Raw genomic sequence first — 17,241 nt, forward strand, 5'->3', positions numbered from 1 at the left:
ACAAAATGGGGAAGAGAAAGGTGGAGAGGGCAAGCACCCTGCGTTCATACAATCCCACTGGCCAGCAGCTATGGGTCACTCTTCGTTTCAGATATGTGAGCACTTTGATTCTAAAGTCCATCCTCACAGCCTGTCTTCAGAAGCATTTCTTTGGTGTTTATCTTAGCCTGGGTCCTCCACACGTGGAAACCTGAGGCAAAGATGAAAGTGTTAACTCTTGACTGTGGACCTGCCAGTGCAGAGAGATGAGGAGTAGGAAAAAATAGGAGAGATGAAACATATTAGAAGCTGTGTGATTTGTGATCATTCTGCCTGTCTCTTTACACTGATTCTGGAAGAGACATACATGAGGCAGAGGACTGACCCGAAATCTGTCCCAAGTCGCATGGTGCAGTGTCTAGAATGGGACAGTGAGTGGGTGATGACAGCTAATTCCACATGAAAAGCAAGGACAAGCGTGAGAGAAAGAGGAAGGAGAAAAGGTGGGAGGGGTCAGGGGATTGAAAAAAGCAAAGAGAGAGAGAGAATCTAGGGAGAGTCAGGAAAGAGATGGTAAAATTGAGGTCTTGGGAAGGAAGGTCACTGAGGGAAGAGAGGAGAGAGAAGGTCTTCAAATGTCCCAGCGACACCACATGCAGTAGGAACAAGCCGTCCCCACTGAGTTCTGCTCAAACTGCAGACTCATGAGCAACAGAAGTGATTGTTCTTTGTTTCACCAGTGTGTATGGAGTGGCTTATTTTAACTGATCCAACCTCCATGGTGTGGAGTCTGAGCCTGGTGCTCTAGCTGAAGACGTGGGTATTTTGTTGGGACTGTGGATTTGATTCTGCTTTACAAGACCCTTGCTGGCAGCAGTGTGGGGAAGGTGTTGCAGTGGCCAACACCGGACACAGAAGACTAGGAAAGGGCAGGAGGCCGCTTCAGGGATGGAGGCTTCAGCTGGACCTTGACCTACGGTCACCAGCATCATCCCGGAGGATTAACGTGAAGCAATAAAGGTTGTTTCATTCCTGGCCAAAGGCTGATTCAGGAATGGTCATGTGTCCTGTCTCTGGCCAATGAGAAATGAGGAAAAGTGTACTGGGGCCTCTGGGAAAACCTTCATTTCTTCTCAAAAATAGCCAGAGGAAGAGAATCTCCTTTTCTCTCTGGATGTGTTTTAGTCTTGTAGATTATTATAGGTTGTACTTTATTCTCCCGAAATTCATACCAGAATCCTAACCCTAAGTACCTCAAAACATGACTGCATTTGAGGGTCAGGCCTTTAAAGAGATTATGCACTTAAAATGAGCCCATTAGTGTGGGTCTAATCCACTCCTTTATATCCTTAGAAGTGCAAGCACTTCGACAACACACGTCACTAGGGATGCATGCAGAGAGGAAAGGCCACGTGAGGATGCAGTGAGAAGCTGGCCATTTGCACATCAAGAGGAGGCCCCTGAAGGAACTCGACCTGCCAACACTTGCTCTTGGAATTCTACTTTCCAGAACTGTGAGAGAAAAAAAATCTGTTGCTTAAGTTCCCTCCTCCTTATGAGTCTGTGGTATTGTGTTATGGCAAACCTGGAAAGTGAAATTATTAGTCATGTCTGACTCTGGAGTGTAGCCCACCAGGCTCCTCTGTCCATGGGGATTCTTTGCTGTGTGAGGTGGGTCAGATGGTAAAGAATCCGCCTGCAAGGTGGGAGACCCAGATTCAATCCCTGAGTTGGGAAGAGCCCTTAGAGAAGCGCTCAGCAACCCACTCCAGTATTCTTGCCTGGAGAATCCCCATGGACAGAGGCGCCTGGCGGGCTACTGTCCATAAGGGCTGCAAAGAGCTGGACACAACTGAGCGAGCAAGCACAGACCTAGAAAAGTATTGCACATCAGCAGACATTTTAGCCTCAGCCAGAGGATTAGCCAGGGTAGAGAAGCTGAGGGTGCCCAGGTCCTTGAAGACACTGAGCTGGTGCCTAGTCAATCAAGCCTGAAACTGCCTTGCCTCTGAATTTCCTGTTTCATGAGGTGATGTATATGCTTTTTGTTCAAGTCGCTTTGAGATAGGTTTTGTATTAGTTCTAGTTAAAAGCCTTATAACTGACCTGAAAGTGAAAGTTGTTCAGTTCGGTTCAGTCACTCAGTCGTGTCCGACTCTTTGCGACCCCATGAATCGCAGCACGCCAGGCCTCCCTGTCCATCACCAACTCCCGGAGTTCACTCATACTCACATCCATTGAGTCAGTGATGCCATCCAGCCATCTCATCCTCTGTCGTCCCCTTCTCCTGCCCCCAATCCCTCCCAGCATCAGAGTCTTTTCCAATGAGTCAACTCTTCGCATGAGGTGGCCAAAGCACTGGAGTTTCAGCTTTAGCATCATTCCTTCTGAAGAAATCCCAGGGCTGATCTCCTTCAGAATGGACTGGATGGATCTCCTTGCAGTCCAAGGGACTCTCAAGAGTCTTCTCCAACACCACAGTTCAAAAGCATCAGTTCTTCAGTGCTCAGCTTTCTTCACAGTCCAACTCTCACATCCATACATGGCCACTGGAAAAACCATAGCCTTGACTAGACAGACCTTTGTTGGCAAAGTAATGTCTCTGCTTTTCAATATGCTATCTAGGTTGATCATAACTTTCCTTCCAAGGAATAAGCGTCTTTTAATTTCATAGCTGCAGTCACCATCTGTAGTGATTCGTGTCCAACTCTCTGCAATCCCATGGACTATACAGTTCATGGAATTCTCCAGGCCAGAATACTGGAGTGGGTAGCCTTTCCCTTCTCCAGGGGATCTTCCCAACCCAGGAATCGAACCCAAGTCTCCTGCATTGCAGGCAGATTCTTTACCAGCTGAGCCACAAGGGAAGCCCTGCAACTGATCTAGACCTGAACTAATCAAATGTCAGGGGCAGTAAGGCTTAAGGGCAGTGGTGTGGGAAACAGATTAAAGAGGAAGTAGGAGGTAGAATGAATGGGACACAGTCACTGGCTGTGACTGGATGAAGGTGGTTAGAAGGTGTGATGTCCCTAACGTTAAGTGTACCATTTCCCTAGATGCCGTCAACTGTAGTTTGCTCCTTAACTTCACGCTACATAGGGTGAAATGCAGAACTAAATGGAAGATGTCAAAATATGAAAAGTTATGTCTTAGAAGTAATAAAAGAACATACTACAAGCATAAGTTTTCTTTGGAGTTTTCTTCTTGGGCAGTGTTTTCTTTCCTTTATCAATCTGTCTCGTATTTTGTGTAAATCAGTGCTTTGAACCTACAAAGACGGGAAATGTTGGCTTAACAACAACCATAACAAAAGGTTCAGTCTTTTCCCAAGGCTTGAGATATGATCAGTGGTATAATAAAGTTATGTATTAGGTATGTGATACCACTGTGGAGGAATGGATCAATTCTATTATAGCTAAAGGAAGAATCTGAGAACAGAGGAATGCCACTGGAATAGAAATGATAGAGGAAGCTTGAAGCATCAGGGTGGTTTGTACTGACTTACCCTCTGTAGTGTCTGCATTTGTTCATCTGTAGTAAATGTTCACTAGTTTGTGTGAGAAAATGAGAAATTCAAAGGTAAAGTAGTGTCACTGTGAAAACAGTTTATTTCAACTGAAGATTTTTATGTATTCTGAGATGATCATTTCCAATTTTGTTTTTAAAATGTGTTTTTTTCTAGGAAATGGTGATGATGGTCGATGTTCAATTAAAAACATTTTTGTGTGTGTATTTTTCCAGAAAGAAAGATACAAAGAAAAAGCCAAAACCATCACCACTCTTATTAGCCTTGGACTCATATGTTTTCACTCGGAAAATACAGAGGTCCACGAAATTCTCGGATCTGACACTATGCTGAGGTGACCTTTAACATGTGTCTTTTAGAGCCTGTGGTGTATCAAGAGAGAAAGCTCTCAGTGTCCACCTGGATGTCGGCTCTCAGCTCCTGGCCCCAGTGTGGAGAGAAAAGAGGGCATCTCTGGCTGGAAGCAAGTGCTACTGAGACTCAGACAAGGTGTGTGAGTGCAGGAGCCCGGATTCCAGGTCAGAGATGTGTGGAGGACAAGGGATCCTTAGCCTTTGCGTCTCTGTGGGACTGGACAGGAATTAGGGGGAGAGACTGAGAGGTCATCAGGAAGGCAAACCTTTGTTTTGTTTTTTCTTAGATTACGAGGATCCCACCCAGCTTCTTGCTATTTCTCATATTGGCCGCTAGAGGGTGCGGTGCAGGAGACTGTCTCCTAGAACAGCACTTCTCCGCTCTCAATTGTCAATAACAGAACTGGGCTGGGCGGGTCCAGCGTCCTGGTGCCTCTGGGGCAGAGGGGATGTCTTTGAGCTGCTCAGAAGCCACTTTGTGCTCAGACTTGAGATGTCTGTAGGCCGAGTGCTGATTTCTGTTGGCCAGTGGGACCTAACATGGAGACGTAATGTGCTTGGTGAGGAATGCTGTGGGTTCCACCTTTGTGCCTCTGAGTGGCCCTCAGGGGCCTGTGTTAAGAACTGTGTTCCCTCCCAGTCTCTCCCCACTCCAGTGAGCTTGGTCTTGCGATCTCCAGAGGGAGTTGAATGATCTGTTTTGTGCCTGGGACCGCTCCCTTCCCGTCTTCCTCCCCACAACAAGAATAACAATGGCATTTAGAAATATGTGTTCCTCTTCATTTTCATTTATGCTTTTTATAAAAAAGTAAAGTATGTTTCTTAATATCATGTCATCTGATCTTTAGTAAATTCTAATCACTATTTACTAGCTTCATTTTTGGTATAAGGAAATAGGCTCAGAAATGCTAAATATAATTGTAAGTCCCTTGACTGTTGTGAATAATGTTGCAATGAACACTGGTGTATAAGCATCTGAGTCTTTGTTTCCTTTCTTTCATCTTTTAAAAGTTGACTCACATTTTTATTTTGGTTGCATTGAGGTGGAATCTTATTTTCTATTTCCATGACCAGGGATTTGAACCCATTCCCCCTCCAGTGGAAGCATGGAGTCTTAACCACTGGACCATCAGGGAAGCCTGAGACAAGGGTCTTTATCTGTGGCAGGTGACTCTCAAGGTTTATCTCTTCTTCCTCCTCAGCCTTCAGCCTGTCCCTCTCCCAGTCAGGATGAGGCAGCTTCCCTGTCAGGGAGAACCTCAGGTCTGATGGGGGAGTGATGAGTCCGGGGGCACAAAAGGGACAGTTTTGTGCATTCCTCCTCCTTGTGCCAGTCTGGTCCCCATGGTTGCCTCCAGTCATGATCCAAAGCAGGTGTGAGGCTGTGTGCACATGTGCCTGCATGCACCTTAGCAAGTGTGCAGGGGGCAGCTACCCTCTGCTGTTGTGGGAGAGAAAAGCACAAGAATGGCATGTGACTTGCTCAGTGTTTGGCAGGACAGACATCCATACAAACACATAATTATCATCTGAAGCATATTAATATAACAAAAATATTACTGAGTGGTTACCATGACACTCTAACTCTTCTGGAGTGTAGAGTGGTGATGACTCATGAAAGGTAACTTCTGAGTGTGTCTTGGAAGATGTACAGGAGTCTATGGGAAATCAGGGCAATTTAGGTTGAGTGAATAGTCTATTTAGAATCATGACTATTTTAGAGAGATCATGTTATGGCAGCAACTTGGTTTTCAATTTTGGAGCATGGAATGTTTGTTGGGCAGATGCAGGAGGTGATGCTGGAAATATTAACAGAACCCAGGTGATGGGGGAACTTTTTACATGATGCCAATGATTTTGGGTTCATGCTGTATGTGATGGGAGCATTAAAGAATTTTAAAGGAAAGATTGACCTGGTCATCTTTGTTTTACAAAGATCATGTTGGTATCACAAAGGTGACAGTTCCCAGGGAAAGAGACTAGGAACAAGGAGGTCAGTAATGAATACATTCAATAAGCCACATGAAGGCTTGAGTAGGACAATGCCCATGGAGAGGAACGGTGGGATTTGATGAATTCAAAGATTTTTACATTTATGACCAGTGGCACAGGGGGAAGATGGGAAGGGAAGAAGTTTAGAATCACTACTTGGTTGTCATTTGGGTGACTGAGAGTTAGGATGTCTAGACAATGGACTGGTATGAGATCAGTGAGGGATAGAACTGACTGTTTTGGTTACATGTGGAACTAAGCTGCCTTGAAGATATCTAGGTGGAAGTTGAATTTCGAGGTTTAGCCCAAGAAACCTCTGTATCAGAGACAGCAGTTTGGGGGCCATCGGCGAAATTTTTTGAAGCCAGGGGTTCATGCAGTCTATAAAGGAAGGAATATGTGTCATTTCTTGGGGAACAGTACTTGAGGAACTCATGAAGGAAGAGTCTAGCCAAGTAACCTGAGAATAAGTGTTCAGAAATGTTGAAAGGATGTCAGGAGAACCCCAGGAACAGTATGAAAAGGCAAAAAGATAGGACACTGAAAGATGAACTCCCCAGATAGGTAGGTGCCCAATATGCTACTGGAAAAGAGCAAACAAATAGCTCCAGAAGGAATGAAAATCCTGAACCAAAGCAGAAACAATGCCCAGTTGTTTGGAGGTGAAAGCAAAGTTTGGAGGTGAAAGCAAAGTCCGATGCTATAAAGAACAATATTGCATAAGAACCTGGAATGTTAGGCCCATGAATCAAAGTAGATTAGAAGTGGTCAAAGAGGAGATGCACGGGTGAACATAGACATTTTAGAAATCAGTGAACTAATATGGATGGAAATGGGTGAATTTAATTCAGATGACCATAATATCTACTACTGTGGACAAGAATCCCTTAGAAGTAAAGGAGTAGCCCTGATTGTCAACAAAAGGGTCGGAAATGCACTGCTGCTGCTGCTAAGTCACTTCAGTTGTGTCTGACTCTTCGCGACCCCATGGACAGTAGCCCACCAGGCCCCTGCATCCATGGGATTTTCCAGGCAAGAGTACTGGAGTGGGTTGCCATTTCCTTCTCCACTGAAATGCACTGCTTGGACACAGTCCCCAAAATTGCAGAATGATCTTGGTTCATTTCCAAGGCAAATCATTCTATAGCAAAGTAATCCAAGTCTATGTCCCAACCACTAATCCCAAAGAAGTTGAAGTTGAATGGTTCTATGAAGGCCTATGAGATCTTCTAAAACTAATACCAGAATGTTGTCCTTTTCATCATAGGGGACTGGAATGCAAAAGTAGGAAGCCAAGAGATATCTGGAATAACAGGCAAGTTTGGCCGTGGAGTACAAAATGAAGCAGGACAAAGGCTAACAGAGTTTTGCCAAGAGAATTCACTGGCCATAGCAAACACCCTCTGCCAACAACACAAGAGAGACCTGTAAACATGGACATCACCAGATGGTCAATACCGATATCAGATTGATTGTATTTTTTGCAGCGGAAGATGGAGAAGCTCTATACAGGCAGGAAAAAGAAGACCGGGAGCTGACTGTGGCTCAGATCATGAACTCTTTATTGTAAAATTCAGACTTAAATTGAAGAAGTTAGGGAAAACCATTAGGCCATTTAGGTATAACGTAAATCAAATCCCTTATAATTGTTCAGTGCAGGTGATGAATAGATTCAAGGATTCGATCTGATAGAGTGCCTGAAGAACGATGCATGGAGGTTTGTAACATTGTACAGGAGGTGGTGATCACAACCATGCCCAAGAAAAAGAAATGCCAAATGGTTTCCTGAGGAGGGCTTACAAATTGCTGAGAAAAGAAAAAAAGTGAAAGGCAAAGAAGAAAAGGAAAGATATACAAGAATAGCAAGGTAAGATAAGAAAGCCTTCTTAAGTGAACAAGGCAAAGAAATAGAGGAAAACAATAGAGTGGGAAAGACTAGAGATCTCTTCAAGAAAATTAGCGATATCAAGGGAACATGTCATGCAAAGATGGGCACAATAAAGGACAGAAATGGTACGGACCTAACAGAAGCAGAAGATATTAAGAAGAGGTGGCAAGAATACACAGAGAACTATACAAAATAGATTTTAATGATGCGGATAACCATGATGGTGTGATTACTCACCTAGAGCCAGACATCCTGGAGTGCAAAGTCAAGTGGGCCTTAGGTAACATCTCTATGAACAAAGCTAGTGGAGTTGATAGAATTACTGCTGAGCTATTTCAAATCCTAAAAGATGATGTTGTGAAAATGCTGCACTCAGTATGCCAGCAAATTTGGAAAACTCAGCAGTGGCCACAGGACTAGAAAAAGTCAGTTTTCATTCCAATCCTAAAGAAAGGCAATGCCAAAGAATGTTTAAACTACCACACAATTGCACTCAATTCACATGCAAGCAAGGTCATGCTCATAATCCTCCAAGCTAGAATTCAACAGTACATGAATCAAGAGCTTCCAGATGTACAAGCTGGATTTAAAAAAGGCAGAGATCAAATTGCCAACATCCATTGCATCATAGAAAAAAGCAAGAGAGTTCCAGAAAACATCTGCTTCACTGACTTTGCTAAAGTGTTTGTGTGGATCACAACCAATTGTGGAAAATTTTTAAAGAGATGGGAATATCAGACCATGTTACCTGCCTCCTGAGAAACCTGTATGCAGGTTAAAAAGCAACAGTTAAAACTGGACATGGAACAGCAGACTGGTTCAAAATTGGTACAGGAATAAGTCAAGGCTGTATATATCACCCCTGTTTGTTTAACTTATATGCAGAGTACATCGTGCAAAATGCTGGGCTGGATGAAGCACAAGCTGGAATCAAGATTGTCAGAGAAATATCAATAACCTCAGATATGCAGATGATACCACCTTTATGGCAGAAAGCACAGAGGAACTAAAGAGCCTCTTGATGAGGGTGAAAGGGGAGAGTGAAAAAGCTGGCTTAAAACTCAACATTCAAAAAACAAAGATCATGGCATCTGGTCCCATCACTTCATGGCAAATAGATGGGGAAATAATGGAAACAGTGACACACTTTATTTTCTTGGCCTCCAAATCACTGCAAATGGTAACTGTAGGCGTGAAATTAAAGGATGCTTGCTCCTTGGAAGAAAGCTATGACAAATGTAGACAGTGTATTAAAAAGCAGAGACTTCACTTTGCTGACAAAGGTCCATATAGTCGAAGCTTTTGTTTTTCCAGTAGTCATGTATGGATGTGAGAGTTGGATCATAAAGAAGGCTGAGCACCAAAAATGGATGCTTTTGAACTGTGGTGTTGGAGAAGACTCTTGAAAGTCCCTTGGACAGCAAGGAGTCAAACCAGTTAGTCTTGAAGGAAGTAAATCCTGAATATTCATTGGAAGAACTGGTGCTGAAGCTGAAGCTCCTAAACTTTGGCCACTTTTTTCGAAGAACTGACTTATTGGAAAAGACCCTGATGCTGGAAAAGATGGAAGGCAGGAGGAGATGGGGACAACTGAGAATGAGATGGTTGGATGGCATCACCAATTCAATGGATCTAGGTTTGAGCAAATTCCAGGAGAGGGTGAAGGAGAGGGAAGCCTGGTGTGCTGCAGTCCATGAGTTCACAAAGAGTTGGACATAACTTAGGGACTGAACAACAAGAAGGTGAAGAACTCACATAAGGAATAATGAGTGCCAAAATGTCCACTCGATTTGGCCACTTAGATGTCATTGGCCACAGCAGCAGATGTCTCATTGTCATATCTTCCTCTCCTTGTTTCTAAGCACTGGATCAGTGCAGGAGTAATCTTCCCAGAGTCTAACCCCTTGCAGAGTGGGGGTTTCTCTGGTTTTGGTTGGCATAGATGTGCAACTCAAACTAATTTCAGCAACACCTTGGGGATAAGTGAGGCAGCTATGCTTGTTTCTATTGTTGAGAGCCTTGTGATATGAGATCCAGAGCTCTCCTCCCGATTATGGGATTCCAGGATGGAGAACAACCCACCTACTAACTAGAATGTTATTGGTTGAGGACACAAGAGTCATGCCATGCGTTCAAGGCTTGGTGTTTCTGAGACGGCTTTTCCTTAGAGGTAGGAACACTGTAGGGCATTTCCAAAGAATGTGCATTGTTCGGGTTGATTCTCCTTTAATGACGCTTATGCTTGGATGTTAGGGCCCAGGAATCCTGACTGAGGAATATGCTGCTCCTCCATTCTCCTTTCAGATTGCCTTTAAAATAACCAAAATATTAAGGCTGGAGGAGAAGCATTTTATTCTAACCTTTCCTAACTCACCCACATGAATTGATCAAATTTATGTCCATCACCTGAAGACCCTAAAGAAAAGAAAGTGTTTAATTTGAGGGGACACTAATGCAAATGGGGTATATTGTAGCTGTGGTTGCTGGGGCTTTCTCCTTAAGGACAGATGGGGTTGGCGGGCCTGTCATGACGGTTACCCTTCTTGGAAAGTGGGTTGACAGCGTCTTGTGTTCCCTCTTCAGGGACTTATTGAGAAGGAGCCAAGTGGCCAAATCACCCTTAGTGTGTTATCAGTACAAACAGGATGTGGACAACTTCAGTCCTGACCCAAGACTAAATCCTAGGCATCTTAAGGTGTTTTCTTCTTGGATGCAAATCTCTTGATAACACGCACTCCCGATTTTCTCCCCTTTCAGGTGTCAGTTATTTCTTACTGGCTAGAACATGAAGCGCCAAGTCCTTAGGCCTTGGGGAAATTAGGAGATGAGGAGGAAGGAGAGGAAGAGGAAGGACAAAACAGAGAGGAAAGGGGAGGGAAAGAGAGAAGTTTCCTGGGATGTTTATCTCTCTTTAAACTAGATTTATTTGGCCCTGAGTCGGGAAGCGTTGGTATTCCCTCTGCAGGCTGTCTTCCTCTGTTTCTTCGCCTTTCCTCGAGCACTTATTGTCTGTTCCCCGTTCCTTCCTGCCTTGTCTCTTCTCCCCATTCTCTTCACCTTCCTTGCCTCTTCTCGCCATTCTCTATCTCCAAACATAGATGTCTCTGCCCCTCATTGCTCTCAGCTGCCCTTCCTCTGCCTGCAGAGGATGACAGGGAACATGAATCTGTTTTGCCTGTTGTTGGTACTTCCCCGTGTGTGACTCACCTCTGTGCCAGGGTGTGCAGAAAGAGGTGGAGAGATAAGGATAGTTTTTCTGTTCCTGCCTTCCTTTATGAATCCATTCCAGCAATATCTACTGAACGTCGTGCTAGTTCTTGGGCTACGTGTCGGGGTGCAGTGGTAGAGAAAACAGATGCGCTCCATTCTAGAAATGTTGTGTTGGAGCCCACAGGCTATTTCTTTGCAAGGTGATAAGTGCTCAGATGAGGACAGGCAAAGGAGCTGTGGGAGAACAGAGCACTCACAAGTCCAGAAAAGAATGCTAGGGAGTACGTCTCTGAGAAGGTGACGTGACTTTGTGATCCCTTCCACCCTAGAGGGACCAGAGAACTCTGAGGTGGGAAAGTTTTCACTTGTCATTGTTTTTATTGTGCCCCATACCTGTCATCTGAATGTTTTAAAGTCCAAGCTCTGGAACTAAATGTATTTAGTCCAAATATTTGTTGTTGTTTTTCTGTCACTGTCATGTCCGACTCTTTGTCACTGGATGGACTGCAGCACGCCAGGCTTCCCTGTCTTCTCAATCTCCCGAAGTTTGCTCAAACTCATGTGCACTGAGTCAGTGATGCCATCCAACCATCTCATCCTCTGCTACCCTCTTCTCCTATTACCTTCAGTCTTTCCCAGAATCAGGGTCTTTTCCAGTGAGTCAGCTCTTTGCAACAGGTGCCCAAAGTATTGGAGTTTCAGCATCAGTCCTTCCAATGAATATTCAGGGTTGATTTCCTTTAGGACGGACTGGTTTGATCTTGCAGTCCAAGGAACTCTCAAGAGTCTTCTCCAGCACTGTAGTTCAAAAGTATCAGTACTTCTGTGCTCAGCCTCTTTATGGTCCACCTCTTATTCCATATATGGCTCCTGGAAAAACCATAGCTTTGACAGTATGCACACTTGTTGGTGACAGAGGACAACAGAAGATGAGATGGTTGGATGGCATCACATACTTAATGGACCTGAGTTTGAGCAAACCCTGGGAGATGGTGAAGGACAGGGAAGTCTGGCTTGCTGCAGTCCATGGGATTGCAGAGTCAGACAAGACTGACATACTTAATGGACCTGAGTTTGAGCAAACCCTGGGAGATGGTGAAGGACAGGGAAGTCTGGCTTGCTGCAGTCCATGGGATTGCAGAGTCAGACAAGACTGAGCAATTGAACAACAACAGCTCTTGTTGGCAAAGTGACATCTCTGCTTTTAAATAAGATGTCAAGGTTTTTCCTAGCTTTCCTTCCAAGGAGCAAGTGTCTTTTAATTTCACACCTGCAGTCACCACTGCAGTGATTTTGGAGCCCAAGAAAATACATTCTCTCACTGTTTCCACTTCTTCATCTTCTAATTCCCATGAAGTAATGGGACAGGATGCCATGATCTTAATTTTTTGAATGCTGAGTTTTAAGTCAGCTTTTTAACTCTCCTCCATCCTCATCAAGAGGCTCTTTAGTTCTTCTTCACTTTTTGCCATTAGAGTGATATCATCTGCATATCTGAGGTTGTTGATATTTCTCTTCTAATTTCGATTCCAGCTTATGTTTCATCCTGTCTGGCATTTACAATGATATACTCTGACTGAAGTTAAAGAAGAAGAGTGATGATATACAGTCTTGTCCTACACCTTTCCTAATTTTCAACCAGTCAGTTTTTCCATGTCTAGTTCTAACTGTTGCTTCTTGATCTGCATGCAGGTTTCTCAGGAGTCAGGTAAGATGGTCTGGTATTCACATCTCTTTAAGAATTTTCCACAGTTTGTTGTGATACACACATTCAAAGGCTTTTGAATAGTCAATGAAGCAGAAATCGATGCTTTTCTGGAACTCTCTTGCTTTTTCTATGATCCACCAGGTGTTCGCAATTTGATCTCTGGCTCCTTTCCCTTTTCTTCCTGATCTTCCAGGTTGTATACCTGGAAGTTCTTGGTTCACGTACTGCTGAATCCTGCTGCTGCTGCTGCTGCTGCTAAGTCGCTTCAGTCGTGTCTGACTCTTTGCAACCCAATAGACGGCAGCCCACCAGGCTCCCCCATCCCTGGGATTCTCCAGGCAAGAACACTGGAGTGGGTTGCCATTTCCTTCTCCAATGCATGAAAGTGAAAAGTGAAAGTGAAGTCGCTCAGTCGTGCCTGACTCTTAGCGACCCCATGGACTGCAGCCTACCAGGCTCCTCTGTCCAAGGAATCCTAGCTTGAAGCATTTACAGCATAACTTTGCTAGCATGTGAAATGGGCACAATTGTATGATGGATTGAACATTCTTTGGCATTGCCCTTTTATACGATGAAGGCTATACTGTCTCCAAACATCCCACTTTAGATCTGAAGATGTAAATAAATTCATCTGAAGATGAATAAAAGTGAGGAGAGGGGAAAAAGATAACCTATGAAAATGACAATAAAAAGAAAGCAGGGAGGTATACTAATATCAACAAAAAGAATGGAAATTTGCAAGAGACAAAGGACACTATATATTAACAATGGTTCAAAATAATAAGAAAGATCCAGCATTTGCAAACATTTGTGCAACTAACAACAGACCATTAAAATATATAAAGCAAGGATGGACATAATTGAAAGAAGAGATGGTTCTACAATAAGCCTGTAACTCCAAAGGGAAAGGAGTGGGAGACTTAGTTGCCAAAATAGAACAGCCCCTGCATTCTCCTTCTAAAGGGTGAAGGAGCTTTCCCTTATCTTTCTCTCCTTCTATGAGCTTCTTGGAATGAAGAGTTCCCTGCCAAGTTGGGATCTTTTCTTGTTTTGTAAATTCTCTAGGGTTGCTTCTGTGTCCTTTAGGAGGAAAGCTTAGTGGTGCCTCTGCCCAAATACTTTGTCCAATAGAGATAAGGACTTTGGTTTTCTCAGGGCTAGATTAGGCTCAGCACAGAGTCATAAACTTACCACTTACTTAAAAATCATCTACTTCCATGGGAAACAATGTAAAGTTACCAAATTAAAAAAATTCCCAGTTAAAGACTAAGAAGCTGAAATCGAACATCTGTTATCCATAAAATTTTACATGAAAGACATTAAAAAATTTTTTTTATTGATGTATAGTTGATTTACAATATTGTGTTAGTTTCAGGTGTATAGCAAGGTGGAAACATATATTTTAACAATAACAAAATAGAAAGGCCTTAACCACAGAATAAATTTAGTTCTTTAGCATGAATATATCTAGTTCCTGGGAAAAGAATTTTGTATTATGTATGCCAACCACTGGAAGTATCATTACCTGCCACAATCTTTAGATGATGATCTGTGAATATTTGATTCAGTACAACCCCCTCCCACTCTTAATCTAAATATTTGATATTATTCATATTATTCATCTCACACGCTAGTAAAGTAATGCTCAAAATTCTCCAAGCCAGGCTTCAGCAATATGTGAACCGTGAACTTCCATATGTTCAAGCTGGTTTTAGAAAAGGCAGAGGAACCAGAGATCAAATTGCCAACATCTGCTGGATCATGGAAAAAACAAGAGAGTTCCAGAAAAACATCTATTTCTGCTTTATTGACTATGCCAAAGCCTTTGACTGTGTGGATTACAATAAACTGGAAAATTCTGAAAGAGATGAGAATACCAGACCACCTGATCTGCCTCTTGAGAAACCTGTATGCAGATCGGGAAGCAACAGTTCAAACTGGACATGGAACAACAGACTGGTTCCAAATAAGAAAAGGAGTACGTCAAGGCTGTATATTGTCACCCTGCTTATTTAATTTCTATGCAGAGTACATCAGGGGAAACGCTGGGCTGGAAGAAGCACAAGCTGGAATCAAGATTGCAGGGAGAAATATCAATAACCTCAGATATACAGATGACACCACCCTTATGGCAGAAAGTGAAGAGGAACTAAAAAGCTTCTTGATGAAGGTGAAAGAGGAGAGTGAAAAAGTTGCCTTAAAACTCAACATTCAGAAAACGAAGATCATAGCATCTGGTCCCATCACTTCATGGGAAATAGATGGGGAAACAGTGGAAACAGTGTCAGGCTTTATTTTCTTGGGCTCCAAAATCACTGCAAATGGTGACTGCAGCCATGAAATTAAAAGACGCTTACTCCTTGGAAGAAAAGTTATGACCAACCTAGATAGCATATTGAAAAGCAGAGACATTACTTTGCCAACAAAGATCCGTCTAGTCAAGGCTATGGTTTTTCCAGTGGCCATGTATGGATGTGAGAGTTGGACTGTAAAGAAAGCTGAGCGCTGAAGAATTGATGCTTTTGAACTGTGGTGTTGGAGAAGACTCTTGAGAGTCCCTTGGACTGTGGGGAGATCCAACCAGTCCATTCTGAAGGAGATCAGCCCTGGGATTTCTTTGGAAGGAATGATGCTAAAGCTGAAACTCCAATACTTTGGCCACCTCATGCGAAGAGTTGACTCATTGGAAAAGACTCTGATGCTGGGAGGGATTGGGGGCAGGAGGAGAAAGGGACGACAGAGGATGAGATGGCTGGATGGCATCACTGACTCAATGGACGTGTCTGATTGAACTCTGGGAGTTGGTGATGGACAGGGAGGCCTGGCGTGCTGCAATTCATGGGATCGCAAAGAGTTGGACACGGCTGAGCAATTGAACTGAACTGAACTGAACTGATACACTGGAGTCAATGATTTCTTTCAGAAAAAAGATTTACCTCACTTTCCCTGTGACAGAATCAACCACTTCCTCCAATGTATTTTCATAATTTTGAGGCAAGTCTTTATTATACAATTGGTAACATTGCATTCAAATATTTATTTTTCTCTTATAGGATTTCTCAGTAAAAGTTGATAGTTTCCCATGTCTGATAACCTAATATTGTCTATTTTGAGAATGTCAAGGATGAATTACTCAATATATCCAGATTAATTACCTAAGAAAAGACATCCTCTAATGTCTGGAAGTAAGAATATTTAACAACTGCAATAATAGACTACAGGCAGCTCTAAAACCTGAGTCTGCAACCAGGATGTTGTGACTATGAAGCAAATTTTCAGCACCCCATTGTTGTTGTTTTTCAGTTGCTAAGTCGTGTCTGACTCTGTGACCCCATGGACTGCTGCAAGCCAAGCTTCCCTGTCCCTCACTATCTCCTGGAATTTGCTCAAACTCATGTCCATTGGGTTGGTGATGCTATCCAGCCATCTTTTCCTCTGCTGCCCTCTTCTCCTTTTGCCCTCAATCTTTCCCAGCAGCAGAGTCTTTTCCAATGTATTGACTGTTCTCATCAGGTGGCCAAAATATTGGAGCTTCAGCTTCAGCATCAGTCCTCCCATTGAATATTCCGGGTTGATATTCTTTAGGACTGACTGGTTTGACCTCCTTGCTGTCCAAGCGACTCTCAAGAGTCTTCTATGGCATGACAATTTGAAAGCATCAATTCTTTGGCTCTCAGCCTTCTTTACATACAAACTTTCAGTATTCCAGTACACTGTGATATTCTGTAAATTGAAATGGTAGTGTACTTACTGGGATAAAATCAGGATGGGCTTTTAAATGAGGAACAGATATGGTGACTTTTTAAAAAAGGAATGTAGTTTTATTCACTTTGAAATTTTAATGCAAAGTGTTCCTCGAGATATATATTGATATATAAATTCAGATTTCACATTTTTTAAAGATACAAATACAGGTTATTTTACCCCAAATATTAGCATTTTGGTTATTAAGCACACTTTATTTCAGAACGTCAGCACATGCCCAACCTGTACAGCAGTCAGAACCCCTCCTCCCCAGGCTGAGCTTAACGGGCTGCTGAAGATCTCATCCAGTAGTCATGAACCCTTTTGGTAGAGATCCCTGCATATACATTTGGCCACTTATTCTAAATACTCCCATGTTAGAAACAGTATTCAGCAGAGGATAATGCCATGTGTTGATGCCCAAAGATTGAACATCTGGAAGATGACTTATCCAAATGTATTGCTTTATTTTCCCAAATTTTGCTAGTCAAATTGTAGAAGTTTGATGTATCATGTAGTAACAATATATATTCCTCCCAAAATACATCATGCTTGCATGTGTGTGCGTGCGCCTTGGTTGAAGATGATTTATGAAGAAAAATTTCCACACCATTTGCCTATTGAAGACCCAGAATTTGTTATTGCTTTCATTTCTGCTTGCAAAACAGACCAGTTTTTCCCCCAGACCCTCTCCCTTGTGATACAGAACCAAGACAGCCGACACGCAGCGCTGACGTTGTTTCCCTGAGGTCTTCCTTCAACGCCCCGGTGCAGTCTGTACATCTCACGCCTCCTGAGACACCACAGGCAGCACATGTAGCATTTCCCCTAAAACAGAGCA

Source organism: Bos taurus, chromosome 3 (genome assembly GCF_002263795.3).
Source record: "Bos taurus isolate L1 Dominette 01449 registration number 42190680 breed Hereford chromosome 3, ARS-UCD2.0, whole genome shotgun sequence".
Taxonomy (NCBI): Eukaryota; Metazoa; Chordata; class Mammalia; order Artiodactyla; family Bovidae; genus Bos; species Bos taurus.